Here is a 19,279-nt window from a genome sequence, read left to right as displayed (position 1 = left end):
AGGAGTATCACATACGTCCCTCCAAGTTACGCCTCAAATACCTGTTTAGAAACATACACAAGCTATCCCTCAAGCATATGCTTATCAAACTTGTCCTACTTTCCAATATACAACACAGATTCCTATCAGACAACCTAGTATAACGATAATACAAACACCATATCAAGGTCAAGTTTTTCAAAACCAACCTTTTCAAGGTCAAGTTTTTCAAAGCTAACCTTTACAAGGTCAATTTTTCCAAGGCCAGCCTGTTCAAAGTCAATTTGTTCAAGTTCAACCTTTGCAAAGTCAACCTTCAGAGGGGAAATAATACTTGGGTCAAATGGTTCAAAGTCCACCTTTCCAGAGTCAACCATACCTGGTCATACTTTTCAAATTCCATTTCAATCACAACCTGGTATGTATCACCCTGGTTACCTCGGAGGAACGCAAATACCATTCGCACAAGTTATTCCAGTATATCATGGGTATCCTCCTCCAGGGGTTGGACTTAACCCTCAAGGTTATCAAAATCCACAACAAGACTTCAACCGACAGTTACCGTTTATCGAAACTTTATATTTTCCAGATTTATCTTGGTTGAAAAATGATCTTATTTATTATTATGCATTTTGGCTGGAAATTCCTACTAATTTACCAAGTGATATACCGAAGTTTGAAAGTAAATCATGAGAGGACCCATCAAAACAATTTATGACATATCATATTTGGTGTGCGTCAAATTCATTAATCGATGATTCTATCAGATTACACCTTTTTCAATGAACTTTAACCGGTTCAGTAACAAAATGGTACAATTAGTTACCACTCACCTCTTTCCATAATTTCAACTCTTTAGAAACAATATTTTTGACACATTTTTAGCTACTAATTCTATATGACACTAGTATTGAACTTTTGAATTCACTAAAACAATCAATATCTAGTTATATTTCGGATCATATACATGAATGGAGACGTAGGTGTCGTTTAGTCAAAGTTTATATTCTAGATCAAATTTTGGCTGAATGGTTCACAAAATCATTACTTCCTGATATTACTGAGGATGTTGCTAAAGGAGGTGTTGTAACGGAAGAGCAGGTAATTTCTCGTGCCTAGTACCTAGACCTTGTCTATACACAATCTGGCACTTTGTACAAGAAAATCCCAAATCTACCTCGCCCAACAATTTTAGATCAACCAGACTCAACTCCTACAAGATCTCACACCGCTAATGGTGTAATTGGTTCTGTCAGCCATCAGTCTAAGGGTAAAAAGAAGAATTCTAAAAACACTTAGATTTTGGCTATACAATATTTACCAAGTGAAAACCTTTCTCCAAAAACTACTTTTGAAATTAACGCGGTAGAATCATCTAATAATAGGAATCAACCATCCGGAGGTAAAAAGAAGGGGAAAGGTAAAACAAAGTAGAATGCTTCTCAGAAAGAGAAACCAACCAAAAATGAACCTTCTGATAAGAAAAAGAAACCTCATTATCCTTGTCTGATTTGTAATGAAGATCATTATACAAAGGAATAACCACATAGATTAGAGGTTAGTAAATTCATAAAAGGTTATCCAACTCCTCCTATTTTGAAGGATCCTTTCCCCTCTAAATACAGTAAAATGGTTTCACATAATCCATCTTCTTCTTCCACATCGGTAGATATCATGATGATGTCTTCGCAAGTTATGGTAGCAACAAGATAAAAATATTATGGATCTAAGGGTCCTATAGTAAATGGAAACGATGCTATCCCATCTAGTGAACCTTCCACTTCAATTCCTTCTCCTTATAAACCATTACATATTGAGAAACCAAAATTTGACATGGTGATTCGATTGCCTCCTAAAGATGTTGTTCTAAAATCGACTTTCAATGCACATGTTAGAGCTGCTCAGAACTACAACATTATTGAAGACTCGGTGATGCCTCCTTCAACAATGTCAGCTCTTGAAGTGCTACAAACATGTCCAACACAAAGAAGTTTATTTTTGTTAGCTATTGGAGAAATTGATCCTCAAGATTCTAATCTTATCATCTTTGATCTTGGAAGTCATATACCTAGACTCCCACATGAACTAGCATTCCAAATACCAGTTTTTGTCAAAACTAAATGAGTGTTTTGTACAGTAATTGATGAAGGAGCCTCTACGTGTATCATGTCTATTTCTTGTTGGAAAGCTTTGGTTTCTCCAACTATCAATCAATCTCCTACCACTTTGAAAGCCTTTGATGGAAGAGGTTTTCATCCTTACGAGATCTTAAATGATCTACCAATAGAGTTAGAAGGCAAGATGGTCGCAATCGAATTTGAATATTGATGTCCAACTCGATTACAACATTTTACTAGGTTGAATATTGGACTTATGCTATGTTTGCAGTGGTCTCATCACTTTTCTACATGATACTATTTCCTCATCAAGGGAAAATAGTAAAAGTAGACTAGTTATCTTATTATAATTTTAACCCTAACTCTACAGGTAGTGTACCTTTTGTGGGGAAAATGATTACTCCCTATGAGGATATTGGTGTTGGTTTGCTTAAGAATTCATCACTGATGGGAACTTTTGCACTCCCTCGACTGAACTTTTCATCAAATGTTACCCAAGTTAACATGATATCATCAAGCACTATGGAATATTCTGATCCTTGGATTGTGCCTTTAGAATATGAATTTACTTCATATGGCAATGAGATTCCTTTAAGCCCATTCAAATTAGCTTATCAAGTAGTTCAAACATATTATGTTCTATGACCCTCTGAAATTGATGAAGTGAATGCGACCACTGATGATTATCCTTAATTATCTTGGTTAGAACCAATATCGTTTCTTGATCCTTTCGATAATACGTTGCAAATCGATGAAAGTATTATGGATATTATGACTTTGGATGAAATTCCATGGAACAACTATCATCGTCGTTCATATTTTCTTCCTAACCTTGATAAAATTGAGAATGAATTTTCTACCATATTTTCGCCTGAGATCATAGATAATGCTGAATGCCCTATGTCAATTCTTCAATCTGAATATGAAAATAACTTAGGAAATATATCTACAGCCATTCTTATTAATATCTTAGTCAAATATGGAATTATTGAGAACATTCACATAGGTGCTTCGTGCTCACTTGAAGAAATTCAAACGTACAAAGCCCTATTTCAAGAATTCCGTGACATTTTTGCCTGGTCTTATGAGGAAATGCCAGGAATTAACCTGAGTATTGTTGTTCATGAAATTAAGACTTACCTAAATGTTAAACATATTAGGCAAATATTATGTACAGTGCATCCACTAAAGGCTTTTGCTATCAAAGATGGGGTCGACAAACTACTTAAAACATGTTTTATCTATCTTGTTCCCTTGACTAATTGGGTTTCCAATATTTTTCATGTTAACAAAAATCAAGGGACCATCAAAGTATGCATAGATTATAGGGATATTAATAAGGCTTGTCTCAAAGACAACTATCCTACCCCCTATATCGACCAAATCATTGAAGATTATGCCGGTAATGAAATCTTTTCTTTTATGGATGGATTTTTTGGATAGAAACGAATCAACATACTCCCTACTAATCAACATAAAACCATGTTCATTTGTCCATGGGGAACTTTTTCTTATCATAAACTCCCATTTGGATTAAAGAATGTTGGCGCAACCTTTCAATGGGCCATGTCTTATGCTTTTCATGGTATCAAGAATCTTGTAACACCCTATTTGGATGATATACCCGCTCATTCACTGAAACTGGAAGATCATCCAATGCATTTGAGAGCTAATTTTATCAAGTGTTGACACTACAATATTCACTTGAATCCTCACAAATGTGTTTTTTGTGTACAATCCAGTCGATTATTGGGATTTGTCATATCAAAAGAAGGCATTCGTGTCAATCCACTTAAGGTAGAGGCTATTCTGAATTTTCCTCCTCCTTCTAACTTGTGCCAACTGCAAAGTTTGCAAGGGAATTTTTTTTTTACATCAATTCATCCTGAACTATGCTGAGCTAAATATAGGTTTTACTCGACTGTTGGAAAAGGGAATCTCATTTACATGGGATGAAGTTGTTCAAAAATATTTTTATGCATTCATAAACGCGTTGACCCATACACCATTGTTGCATCCACCCAATTATCATCGAGATTACTTTTTGTGTTTAGCTGCATTTGATGTCACCATTGGCATGAATTTAGTTCAGGAGGATGAGTTGAACGATGAACATGTGACATATTATTTGATTAGAAATCTTACAAAAACTGAAATGAAATACGCACATGTGGAAAAATTGGCCTTGAAAGCTGTTTAAGTTGTCCAAAGATTTCATCACTACATTCACTTACGTAAAACAACGATGATTTAAGAATGCAACCCTATGGTTTACATTCTTACGAGACAGTTACTAGGGGGAAAAATTCTAAATGGATAGTTATCCTGTAAGAATTTGATTTAGAATTCATAAAATCCAAGTCCAAGAAATCATTAGGGTTTGTCGAATTGTTATGTGACTTTCCCTATATTGAGATAGAAATCATGGCAAAGGATTCTCTTGCACATGAGTCCCTTTTTCTTTTCAGTACTTTAGACCCTTGGTATGGAGATATTATCGTGTATCTTCAAACTCAGACTTTTCAGCCAGAGTTAACTCAAACCGACCATCGTCGTATTCGGTACAAATACCAACAATACAATATTATTGGCTAGACACTTTATTATCTTTATATGATGTTTGAATCATGAAGAGGCCAAAAAAGCATTGAATGGGTGTGATTCTGGAGCTTATGGCAGTCATATGTCAGGGTTTTCCACTGCCCAAAAAATAATGGAGGTTAGGTATTTCTGGCCCTTGATGTTTAATATTGTATAACTGCGGTCTAGAAATGCTAAAATTGTCAAATTTACAATAGCAAAATGTGTGCACCTCTAGCTCCTCTTCACCCAATCATTGTTGTTAGTCCTTTTGAAAAATGGGGCATCAATTTCATTACATGTAACCCTCACTCAGTCGGGGGGCATGGGTATATTATCCTAACAATGGATTATTTTTCAAAATGGGTTGAGGCAATGCCCATATATAAGGATGATGGAAAAATTGCAACTATTTTCATATTAAATCATGTGATTTCTAGGTTCGGCGTTACGCAAGCCATTGCCATAGACGATGGTAGCCATTTCAAAATTTTATGATGACCTAACTTATTGCGAAGCTAGGCTTGCGTCATGATAATTCTACTCCATATTATGTTAGGTCCCTATAATACTAGTGTATTCCCTTATACTATTGTCATTGTAGCCCCTTATTGTTATTGTTGTGCCCAATATGTTCCCATATTGTTATTATTATGCCCCATAGGAGCCCACTATTGTTATTTTTGTGCCCTTACATTATTATTGTTATGTCAGCTTTGATTATATTGTGACCCCTTAGACTCCTATATATAAAAAGGAGGTTTTGTCATTTGTATCATCTAAGAATTTTTCATTTGTATAATGTAAAGGAGGTTTCCGCCTCGAAGAGGCTACTTTTGAAGTCGTTGATCTATCTCATTCTTTTATTTTGTGAGTTGGTTGCATAACAATTGGTACCAGAGGTTTTGGATTCGAGGGTTTCGCTGCTTCAAACAGGTCATCGTGGATTTTTCGCTATAATTTTTTTTCTAACCCATTTGATACGAAATCGTGGTGAACCTCAGGATTAAACTTCAGATCTTGTCTTGCTATATTTTCGGATATATGAACTAAGGAAGTTAGGGTTTTTGCAGGCTCCCAAATTCAATCTCAAACAAGTCACCTTGGGAAAATCGTTATAAATGTTTCTCTGAGCTTCAGATTGAAATTTAGTAGACAACTCCAGAAAGAGGATGGACTATAGTTTTTTGTATATCATGTTCAGGTTTGAAGGTCGAAACAATGACATGTGGCACTTCATACAATTTCGCTCTACTGAACCAGTCTATAATCAGGTCATCTTGGGAGATTTGACATAACCCTTTCTTGGAGAATCCAATCTAGATAAGACTTGTGGGGTTGGAAAGAGGATGCAAAGGGCTATAACAAGTCAAAATTTCAAACCTTGGAGATCTGAAATTACAGATCTACAATAGATTCAACATCGAGCTCCTACAAAGAGAAAAAAGGTGTGTAGTCTTTTTAATTTTTTTGCATAAGTTTGGTTTGAAAAATTTGTTTGAAGTGATTCAAAGGGCACAATGAAGCAACTTTATCATTAGTTTATGTCCCGAAGAAATAAAATGGAAACACCTAGTAAGCAACTTGAAATCTCTAGCATGACTCATGAAGAAGAGGAAGAAATGCAACATGATATATCAAAATTATGGACCAAGTGCAACAAATTTCACTCTCACAAAAAGTAATAGAAGCTAAGATGAATGGTTTAAAGAAATGCGTGGAAGCTAAGATGAATGGCATGGAAGCTAGTATGGATGGCATGGAATCTAATATGAATGGTCTAGAAGTAAACATTGAAGATTTTAAAAAAGACATGGAAGGTTTGAAAGGAGGTTTGGCAAAGTTGCTACAAGAAATGCTTCCTAATGGTGAAAAGGTAGTAGAGGAAACTCATGATGAGAACAAAAGAAATTTTAGCCATGATTTCATAGACTCCAACGTTGGATTAAAGACCCACCATGTTCCAAAGATTGATATGAGGAAGTTTGATGGCAAGGATCTCGTAACATGGATACTACATATGGAGAAATATTTCGATCTCCATAATGTGCAAAACTCACAAAAGGTATGAATTACGACTTTATATTTGGAATCCAATTAGTTTGTATGGTATCAATTGGTTTTTTCTTGTAAACAAATAGTCACTTGGGCAATTTTTACGAAAGAAATGATAACACATTATGAGGATACAAAAAGCAACACCTTTTTTAGCCAACTGATAAATCTTAAACAAAAGGGTTCAATTGTGGAGCACATTGAGGACTTCCAAAAATTGAATATAAGGGTAAAAGATATTCCAAAGGAGCATGATATTGGTGTGTTCATAGAGACTTTAAAGTATAACATCCAACATGAGGTTCTACTTTGGGAACCTGATTCATTGGAGAAGGCATTCAGGTTGACAAGAAAAATTGAAAGCAAAATTATAACAACAAGGAAGCCTACCAATCACAACTAAATATGGAAGTGTTGTTGTCCCTAACCTTCCACAACCTTCAAGGTTGACACCACAACAATTGGAAGAAAAAAGAACAAAAGGGATTTGTTACATTTGTGACAACAAATAAACTAAAGGTCTTAAGTGTGTTGCGAAGAAATTATTTTACATAGATTGTGAAGAGGAAGAAGAAAAGGAACAAGAAACATCAAAAGAAGAGGATACAACCAAGAACAAACCTAGAGAAATTAGAAATGAATCTGAACATATCTTGTAATGCATTGGCCGGATTTACCAATCCTCAAACTATCAAGATAGAAGGACATACCAAGAAGAAAAAGGTAATAATGTTGATTGATTTGGTATCCAGAATTTTACTCATTGTAAGATAGCGAAGGAATCGAATTGTTTCCTATATCCAGCACCAGAGTGTCAAGTGATGGTTGCAAATAGAGGATCCATAAATTGCTCTGGAAAGTGCCATAATATCAAGCTATCCATGGGAGAATATGTGTTGAATAGTCCAATGCTTTCCATTCCAATGAGTGGTGCTGATGTTGTATTAGGAGTCCAATGGATACAATCTTTGGGTACAATAGCTTTTAATTTTCAAGAACCTTTTATTTTATTTTATTTATTTATTTTTTTCTAGAAGGAAAGGAAGTTGAATTAAGAGGTATCACAAGGAAAATGGGAAATATAATAAGCTCTAACAACATGACAAAGCTTCTAAAGAAAAATCAACATGGTGTAATTGCAAAATTATGTTCTCTAGAGGTTCCCATATCGAAATCATCTATTTCTCCAAATCTCCAAAATGCCTTGGACAATCATTCGAAGGTATTTGAGACTCCCAAAGTCTTCCCACCTAATCGTGATCTTGATCATGCTATTCATTTGATTCCAGGAAGTGTTCCTCCAAACATCATGCCTTACAGATATCCCTATACCCAAAAGAGTGAAATTGAGCATATGGTTGCAGAAATGCTAGAGGCTGGTCTAATTTAACCTAGTCAAAGTTCTTTCTCTTCTCCAGTAGTATTGGTGCACAAGAAGGATGGATCATGGTGCATTTGTATGGATTATAGGGAGATCAACAAGCTCACTATTAAAGATAAATTTCCCATTCCTGTCATTGATGAATTATCAGATGAATTGCATGGAGCAATTTACTTCACCAATTTGGACCTTCGTTCAGGATATCATCAAATCAGAATGAAGAATGAAGACATTCCGAAAAAAATATTTAGAACTCATGAGGGTCATTGTGAATTTTTGGTCATGCCTTTTGGCCTTACCAATGCACCTTCTATATTTCAAGGTTTGATGAATTCCATTTTCAAACCCATCCTTATAAAATTTGTGTTAGTATTTTTTAATGATATACTAATCTACAACAAGTGTTGGAAGGATAATGTTCAACATGTTGATAGAGTGCTCAAACTATTGGAGGGGAAACAATTATATGCAAAAACCTCGAAATGTTTCTTTGGAGTACAAGAGGTGGAATATTTGGGTCATATCGTATCTCATGAAGGTGTTAAGGTAGACCCTAGCAAAATTAAAGCCATTAAGGAATGGAAAATCCCCACATCCATAAAGCATCTGTGAGGATGTCTCCGGTTGATAGGGTATTACTGCAAGTTTGTTAAGAATTATGGGAGAATAACAACACCTCTAACAACATTACTGAAGAAAGATGCATTTTCTTGGACTCCAGAAGCAACAAAATCCTTTGAACATCTTAAAGAGGCAATGTGCCAAGCACTGGTCTTAGCTGCCAGACTTCACAAAAACATTTGTTGTGGAATGTGATGCCTCAGGAAATGGAATTGGTACTGTTTTAATGCAAGAAGAAAGACCCATTGCTTTTGAAAGTCGTCTAATCAAAGGAAAGTATTTACACAAAGCTATTTATGAGAAGGAAATGTTGGCAATACTACATGCACCTAAGAAATGGCGACCTTACCTAATGAGAAGGCACTTCAAGATAAAAATAGATCATGATAGTCTTAAATAGTTTTTAGAGCAAATATTATTTCAGAAGAGCAGTAAAAATGGGTCACAAAGATGTTGGGTTATGACTTTGAAATCATCTACAAAAAAGGGAAAAAAATGTTTTTGCAGATGCACTCTCAAGAAAGGATAAGGATGTGGAAGCGTTGCTTTGTGGCATTTCTATTATCCAACTAGATTGGATAAACGAAGGAAGGGATGAATGGAAGAATGTTGAAGAAGTGTAGGAACTCATTCAAACGTTGCAGTGAGATCCCTGTACATCTGGTACATTTAGCTAGAAAAATGATTTGTTATGGTATAAAGATCGCTTATGCCTTTGTAAGAATTCCCAAATCAAACAGACAATTCTTCTGGAATTGCACACCTATCCCTCAGGAGGTAATTCAGGATTTTTAAAAACTTACTACATGGTTAAGAAGGAATTTTTTTGGGATGGCCTTAAATATGATATTCAAAAGTTTGTGGTGGAATGTTTGGTTTGGCAACAAAATAAAGTTGAGACAATTAAGGTCTATTACAACCTTTATCCATTCCAAGTCAACGTTGGGAGGAGGTTTCAATGGATTTTATCATAGGTTTGCCCAAGTCCGAAGGAAATAGTGTCATCATGGTGGTAGTTGATAGACTTACCAAGTATGCCCACTTTTGTGCATTATACATCCATTTAAAGCCAGTATAGTTGCTATTTTATTTATCAAAACAATTCAAAAGCTACTTGGAAACCCAAAGATTATTGTAAGCGACAGAGATCCTATTTTCACTGGAAATGTTTGGACACAATTATTTTCTTGTTTGGGTACTCATTTAGCTCATAGCTCATCTTATCATCCTCAATGTTAGGTCCCTATAATATTAGTGATTCCCCCATTACTTTGTCATTGTAACCCTTATTATTATTGTTCTGCCCCTATTATCCCCATTGTGCCCCATAGAAGCCCACTATTGTTATTGTTGTGCCCTTATATTATTATTTTTATGTCAGCTTTGATTATATTGTGACCCCTTAGACTCCTATATATAGAAAGGAGGTTTTGTGTAATGTAAAGGAGGTTGCCCCCTCGAAGAGGCTGATTTCTAAGGTGTTGATCTATCTTTTTTATCTTTTGTGAGCTGGTTTCATAACATTTGGTAACAAAATAAAGTTGAAACAATTAAGACACCGGGTCTAATTACAACCTTTATCCATTCCAAGTCAACGTTGGGAGGAGGTTTCAATTGATTTTATCACAGTTTTACCCAAGTCCGAAAGAAAGAGTGTCATCATGGTAGTAGTTTATAGACTTATCAAGTATGCACTCTTTTATGCATTACCTCATCCATTTAAAGCTAGTACAATTTCTACTACATTTATGGAAACAATTCAAAAGCTACATGGAAACCCAAAGATTATTGTAAGCGATAGAGATCCCATTTTCACTAGAAATTTTTGGACAAAATTATTTTCTTGTCTCGGTACTCAGTTAGCTCATAGCTCATCTTATCATCCTCAATCTGATGGGCAAATTGAGATAGTAAACAAATGTTTGGAAGGATATCTTTGTTGCTTTGTATCTGATAAGCAGACACAATGGGTCAAATTGTTGCCTCTGGATGAATGGTGGTATAACACTTCCTTCCATACTGTAGCAAAAATGACCCCATTTATGGCACTTTATGGATATCACCCACTGTACATCACATCATATTTAAGAGAAAATTCTAAGGTTCAAGCAGTGGAAGATCACATCAAGCATCAACAACAAGTTCTCCAACTCTTAAAGGATAACCTAACTTTGGCACAAAATAGAATGAAACAACATGCAAATCAACATCGCAACAAAAGAAGTTTTGATGTAGGTGACTGGGTATTCTACGATTACAACCATATAAACAAATGTCCCTGAAGAAAGCTAAGAAGGATAATAAATTATCACCAAAGTATTATGGTACATACAAGGTGTTGCAAAAGATTAGTACTATGGCATACAAATTGGAGCTTCCTGCAACTTCCCGAGTGGACCCAGTTTTCCATGTTTCATGCTTAAAGAAGGTTATTGGTGACAAGCTCCGAGTTCAAACAATATTGCCAGAACTTGACAAGGAAGGAAAAATCATATTGGAACTTGAAGCAGTCACAGAAATAAGAACTCGACAACTACGAAATTGACCAATTTCAGACTATCTCTTCAAATGGAAGAACTTAGTCGCTGACGATTCCACATGGGAGGATGAGAATTTTATATATAAGCATCCAAAACTACTCAAGCGTTGAGGACAACACTTTTTGAAGGAGAGGGGCATGTTAGGTTCTTATAATACTAGTGATTCCCCCATTACTATTGTCATTGTAACCCTTATTGTTATTGTTGTGCCCTTATATTATTATTGTTATGTCGACTTTGATTATATTATGACCGCTTAGAATCCTATATAAAGAAAGGAGGTTTTGTAATTTGTATCATCCAAGAATTGTTCATTTTTGTAATGTAAAGGAGGTTTCCCCCTCGAAGAGGCTGATTTCTAAGGCATTGATCTATCTTTTCTATCTTTTGTGAGCTGGTTTCATAACACGCAATCTGATGGGAAAATTGAGATAATGAACAAATGTTTGGAAGGATATGTTCGTTGCTTTGTATCTGATAAACAGAGACGATGGGTCAAATGGTTGCCTCTGGCTGAATGGTGGTATAACACTTCCTTCCATATTGCATCAAAATTGACCCCATTTATGGCACTTTATGGATATCATCCACTGTCCATTACATCATATTTAAGAGAAAATTCTAAGGTTCAAGTAGTGGAAGATCACATTGAGCATCAATAAAAATTTCTCCAACTCTTAAAGGATAACCTAACTTTGGCGCATAATAGAATGAAACAACAGGCATATCAACATCGTAGCAAAAGATGTATTGATGTAGGTGACTAGGTATTTTTATGACTACAAACACACAAACAAATGTCCCTCTAAGAAGGATAATAAATTATCACCAAAGTATTATGGTTCATACAAGGTGTTGCAAAAGATTGGTACTCTGGCATATAAACTGGAACTTCCTGCATCTTCCCGAGTGCACCCAGTTTTCCATGTTGTATGCTTAAAGAAGGTTATAGGTGACAATCTCTCAGTTCAAACAATATTGCTAGAACTTGATGAGGAAGGAAAAATCATATTGGAACATGAAGAAGTCATTGAAACAAGAACTCGACAACTACGAAATCGATCAATTTCAGAGTATCTCATCATGTGGAAGAACTTACCCACTGAAGATTCCACATGGGAGGATGAGCATTTTATACGGAAGCATCCAGAACTACTGAAGCATTGAGGACAACACTTTTTTGAAGGAAAGGGGCATGTTACGTCCATATAATACTAGTGTATTCCCTTATTATTATTGTCATTGTAGCCCCTTATTGTTATTTTTGTGCCCATGTTGTCCCGATATTGTTATTATTGTGCCCCATAGAAGCCCACTATTGTTATTGTTGTGCCCTTACATTATTATTGTTATGTCGGTTCTGATTATATTGTGACCCTTTAGACTCATATATATAGAAAGGAGGTATTGTCATTTGTGTCATCCAAGAATTGTTCATTTGTGTAATGTAAAGGAGGTTTCCCCCTTGAAGAGGCTACTTTTGAAGTCGTTGATATATCACATTCTTCTATTTTGTGAGTTGGTTGCATAACATATTACCCACAAGAAAATTACCAAGTAGAAGTCATAAACAAGGTTTTGACTACCATGATTAAATGGATTATCGGAATTCATAAATGAAATTGGCATCTGATGTTTTTTCCAGCCTTGTGGGAATATCGTACCTGAGAAAAAACTTCAACTGGTTTTACTCCCTTCTAGCTGGTTTACACTCTGGAAGTAGTCTTTCCTATTGAATGTGAAATGCCATCATTAAAACTAGCAATCAAATTATTACTAGCCACTTGTGCAGTGGAGGAGCGTTTTTTATACTAAGCACGATTAGATGAGACTTGCTGTGATGCTGCATTAGCTAGTGAGACTCATAGGAAACGAGTTTAGACACATTTTGATCAAAATGTAAATCCTCACTCATATTCAAAAGGTGACATAGTCTTGGTTTATGATCAAGAGCAGGATAAATTAGGTGTCGGTATATTCGAGCGCATGTGGCATGGTCCTTATATTGTAAAATGTGTACTGGAAAAAAGGGCTTATGAACTAGTTTATTATGACGACATTTCTTTAGGAAATCCCATAAATGGTCTTTACTTGAATAAATATGATGCTTATTTCACTCCATGAAGACTTTGTACATTGTTGTATGATATTTTTTTATGTGTGTGGCAATTTTAACATCTTTTTACGATTTTTTGCTACTTCTCCTGCTTATATTGTGTTACACTTGATTTGCAGATATCTATGCTCTCTCAAACTTACATTGGCTTTGCGGATGGTGCTAGTTGTAGTGCTTCAGAATTTGTCTTCCACAACTTGGGCTATTTATTCACCCATTGATGAGTTAGCTAATATTCATGGAATATGCCTTGGTCGAACAACAAATAACATCGCAGAATATAGTGTAGTTATTGAGTTATTTTCTGATGCCATTTCATTTGGTATTCACCGATTAATCATTAGGTTAGATTCTAAACTCATAGTGTTACATTTAAATGATGTTTATTTAGTTTGAAGTTCCACAATGTTAAGAATATTTTTTGTGGGTTCGTATCTTGGAGAGAGAATTTGATTACATTGAATATCAACACATTCCAAGACATTTAAACACATTAACTGATGCATTAGCTAATTATGTGTTAAATCAACATTTGTAACATTTGTAAGAAAGAAAAACAATATCCATTCACATATTGTACAAGATAATTGAGATACTAGTACTAGTTTCCATTAATTAAAATGTTTGTAAAAAGTGTGGCTTTAAAAAATGTCATCCAAGACATATCAGGCCTTGTGGCCTTTATTATCCGAACATCCCGATATATCAAAAAACAAAATCTATCCCTATGACTATCAGCTAAGCATGGTGATCATAGTAGTAGATGATGGCGCGAGCTACTCGTCGTAGCAAGCGACTCATCAACCCAGGAACTCCTATGGTATACCTATGGTAACAAAGAGGCAAATCATTGATCCCAACATCTAGGATATGGAGAGTAAACCTCTCTAGGTTGTGCTCAAGCTCATTTAAATCCTCTGTTGCATCAGGGTTCTCTACCATAGGAGCTGCGGGCTGCTCACCACATCTGTCAAATTAAAGTAATCATGTTGGTCTAACTGGGCCCACATATGCATGATTATTTTAGATAATTTTGGATGTCAAAAAACAAAAAAAAATAAAAAAACACAAAACAACCAAAATGTGAAATTTTTAACTATGTCACCCCACTGCATTTCTGCAGAAAGTGGGATATCTGGATCACTATTGTAATCCATGCCTGCATATAGGAAGTCCTCGATCATGATGATATGGCATTCCAACCACCCAAACAAGTTAGGAGTGTATCTCATAGTTGGACCATCACCACCTCCGTGGTGTGCCATCAATGAAACCTACTTTAGCATACGAGGATCTCGATGTCCTCCTGCATCTATAAATAGCTGTGGGGAAAGAAGAGGAATCCTTTCTAGAGAAAATGTGACCACAATGGCACCATATCCAAAGTTTTTGAGTTTTCCAATCTTTACTATAGTCAATTTCCCTTTAAGATTGGAAACAACCCCCTCACACTAGTTGAAAATGGTAGGCTATGAACACTCCACAGAAATCTACATTTGAGTCTTAGTGAGTAAATGAAGTGTTGCACTTCCACACAATCATGCAACAGTGAAAGAAATGGTCCTCAATGGAAGCCTCTTGTTGGTATGGGGTCCCCTGGGTTAGTTTGGGGTTAAGATAACCCAAATTTTGGTACAATTTTGTAAATAATGTAAAGTCTCTATTAGTGTCAGTGTCTTCACAATGCCATCAGTGATCAAAATTTACTCTTTTGCATTTCATACTAGGAGTCCCATTCTGATGAGTTGCATTCCATTAGGTCATGGATCTACTGATGGTAGGGTTCATTTTAGTTTTTCCCTCATGATATATATCTGTTGACCTCCTTTCATACCTTTCAGTCAATGATTCATGCTTATTTTTAGTTCATTTCATCAATGACATAAGGTTTTAGTCTCATTAGGTCTTAGGGTTTTCACCATGGTCAAATTTTAGTGCCTATTGCTAATAATGGTTAGCAAACACATGAGGATGAAAATAATGATCAAAAAGTTATAATTTCTTAATTTGTAAGCTTAATAAAGTTCTCACCTCAAAACTAGTTTTGAGGTGAAAACAGAGCATTTGTATTTCATGTTTAAAGTTGATGTAATTTTATTGTTCTCATATGTAATAAATGGTTCCATGCCACTCCTAGTCACCCGGTCATATTTCCAAGTACTGCCACTGCAAAAGTCAAAGAATTTGAGCATCAGTCCACCTATCAAAGCAAGAAGACCAAGCATAAAAAAACAGAGTATTTGAAAAAGCACATAGACATTATAAAAGTGGGTTTTCACCATCAAAATCAAAAAGTGAAGGCCATATAAAGCCATATCTCTATTGATCATTTCATTATGCTAATGTTGAAGTCAAAGCGCTAAAAGGAGAGCTAAGTGGCGATTTTTAAGTGTCACTGAGCAAAATTGTGCAACTGCTGTGTTTTTGGAGAAATTCTTACTGGTGCTGCGCATCTGAGACTAGCGCTGCACATCTGGGAGGTGCTGCGCACCTGGCAGGGTTTTCCAGTGTAAAATTGCACAAGTGTTGCACATCTGGGAGGCGCTGTGCACCTGTGTGAGGCGTTGCGCATCTGCCCAGCCAAGCCCAAAAACTTCACCAAGTTGCCATTTCACCTCAAAACTTCAATTTCTCCCTCTAAACAAGTAAGTACCTTACTCCTATCTTATGATCTAGGGTTTTGATTGCTAAGCTTGGTATTTAGACTTTTTAAAAGTCAAACCCTAGCTTCTAGGGTGAAACCCTAGTTTTCATCATCTCTCCATTGTTTTACTTACCCTATCCTTACCATTATTCCCTAGACCAAACCCCATTCCCATTTACATATTTCCTAAATCATATATTTCCCACATTCCCACTTACACTTTCCCCAAACCCTAAAATCCCTATTCTCATCAATAAAACCCTACCCATTCTCCCTAAAACCTTACTCATCCCTAAAAAGTCTCTTCATACTCATCTTTATTTTATCCACCCTTCCCATCATTAACCACAAGTATTCATAGCTACAAAAAGCAATGGAAAGAGACAGTGAGTATGAGTTTGAAGAAGACACCCTTAGTGATAGTTCTAGGGAGAGAAACATATAGCAAAGAAGGCCTCATAAAGGAGGGAGAATCATTAGAGAGGAGCCCACTAGTTTGAGGGAGTTGCAAGCCTATCCACTTGCCATTTCTTGCTTTAAACACCAGTCATGCTTTGATTTTTGTGAAATGATAGAAAGAGTCAAATTTCATCATGAGTTGGTAAGGTTGTTTGTGACACATTTGCATCATAATGAAGTAACCCTTGCCGGAATAACATTTGCCATATCACTAGTTGTCATCTTAGAGCCTACAGGTATTCCAGATGTGGGTGAAAAATGGAACAATGGTCAGGATATTGATAGGGAGTACTATGAGCCTTACATCAAGGCTAGATACAAAGAAAAAATGAAGAGAGTATTCCCCTTCAAGCTTTTTGAAGACAAGTTTGCTCCATTGATGAAAATCATTATCAAGTACTTCACTTGTGAAGGTAGGTTCTCTCAGTTGTATGCCTACCACATTAGACTTCTCATGCATTTCACTAGAGTAAAGATGATGAATATCCCTTACTTCATGTTCATAAAAATTGAGAAGATGGCACATATTGTAAAGAGGAAGCCATACCCCCAGCAGTTGAATAGTATTTTACATTACCCTTTGATTGAAATCATTGTTCTACATTAGCTGAACCTTCTTAACATGCCATGGGAGACTTTCATTTCTCATGAGATGTTCAAAGGCCCACAAATCTTTTCTTCAGTACATCATGAAGAAGGTGGACCTTCAGGACATGAAAAGGTCAAAGAAACTGAAACTGTTGGAGTGCCAGAGTTTGTGACATATAAGAGGGGCACCAGGAAACTTTTTGCAGCTGCTAGGCGAGTATTATCTCCACAAGGTGTGGAAGGGGTCTTGCCTTCATCATCAGGCCACAAGAAAATGCTACCTCCACAAGGTGTGGAAGGGGCTTTGCCTTCTTCTTCAGCAAAACATGTACAGGTTGAGCAACAAAGCAAGGGAAAAAGTAAGGGCAAGAAAAAGATGGAATAGAAGGATCTTAGTGATGAGAAAGAAAGAGATTTTAACCTTGTTGATCATGAGGAGACACAACAGCACTTCACTCATCAAGGAGTTGATGTCATTGACTTGGAAACTCAGGATCCAAAGACTACCAAAGACGTGATCACAAAGGAACAAGAGGCTGAGATACAATCCTTATTAGATAACTTAAAGAGATGTAAGTGGATCATCAAATATTTAGAGCAAGAAAACAAACAACTGAGTGACAAGCAAGTCCTCATGGAGCTGCAAATGATCAAAGAAAACAGGCAAAAGGCCAAGGAGGCTAATGTCCCATTGACCCCTCTTGAGCAAGAGATTGAGAATGATAGGGAAACTTGGCTTGAGAAGGTTAACAAACACCTTGAGGGGCTGATTGAGAAGGCCAACAAAGACAAGAAGATGCTTCACCACATGGCCTACCACTACATGACTTGCAACAAAATCTGCAACATAAGGATGAGGAAGCTTAAGGCTAGGTTGAGGAAGGCCTTAAAGAGCAAAAAGGAGCAAGATAAGTTGAAAATCTTGGCTGAAGCCTCACTATCCCATCAAAGTAGATAATGGTGGTGTCCTATGACAGATCTGGGCAAGTTTTGATGAATTTTTGACTTTTTCAAATTTTGAATTTTTGAAAACAGAAAATTGGCCCAGATGCGCAGTGCCACCGGTGTTGTGCTTTTCCCTAGAGAAACTGTTGGAGGAAAGGCTTATATATTTGGATTTAACATGATGAGAGCATCAAACCCAGAAAATTTTAGCAATTGTGGAGCAAAACTAGGTCACCAAAAGGTCAAAAAACTACCAAAAAATGACCTCTCTGCCTCTTTTTGGACACACAGAAGCAGCCTTGGGATATTTCAGTTTTGAGGGGGAAAATGACCTCCAAATAAAAAAAATTCAAGCTATTCCAGAAACAAGACAGGAATACCTTTCCAATGAGCTATCGTGGGCTCAATTTGGCTAAGGGTAAGGCTTCCAAAAGTGGGTGTGAAGCGGCAGCCAGTGGCGTTGCGCATTGAGCTAGTTTGCCAGAAAATCCAGTTTTCACCTATTTTCACCGCAACTTGATTTTTTTCTCTCTTCATGGATGAATTTATGATTGAAATTAATGCCTTGGTATGTAAATGTAATACTGAAATGATCTTAGAGGGTAGATTCATCAGTTTGAGGTGGTTTGGGAGTCAATGAATCAATTTCCATGCTTATAGAGGCAAGTTGTTCCACTGCCTATATTCCTGTTCCCTGTTTGGAAATGGTTGTAACAACTCCTTTTCTTTTGGTTTTGACCCTTGATGGCTAGCATAGGTGGTTTGATATCTATATTATGTATTTTTCTGTCATTAGTAAAGGTTGGACTCTCTTGGATGCTCCGAGCTACATTGTACACCTTTATTAGTAGTTTGGCAAGGAAATAAACCAAGATTTGCAGCTATTTTTATGGGATGCTTGTGGTAAAGTGTTTTTGCATAGTTTCTTCTTATGTTATTAATTTTTATCATGTGTTATGTGTGCCACAATCTAATTCATTTCTTCTAGCTGAATGATATCAAGATAGATAGGTAGAATACATTGTTTACAGTGCTCTGCCTTGGGAAACCATTCAGTTTTTGATGTTTTCTACTGTGTGAGAAGTATACATGATATTTTCATGCCCTCCTCAGCTCCTCACCAGTCTTATACCTCTCATCTCACTCAATTCCAAGTGCCAAAACACCTACCTACCTTGCCCCATAGAATACCCTCCATCCTGACTTGATTTCCTGGACCTGAAGCTGCCTGTTCCATTTGATCCGGCAACAAAA

Source organism: Pinus tabuliformis, chromosome 7, assembly GCF_031772625.1.
Source record: "Pinus tabuliformis cultivar Carrire ecotype Pingquan chromosome 7, CPIR1, whole genome shotgun sequence".
NCBI lineage: Eukaryota > Viridiplantae > Streptophyta > Pinopsida > Pinales > Pinaceae > Pinus > Pinus tabuliformis.
Note: the sequence above shows the minus strand (reverse complement) of the source record.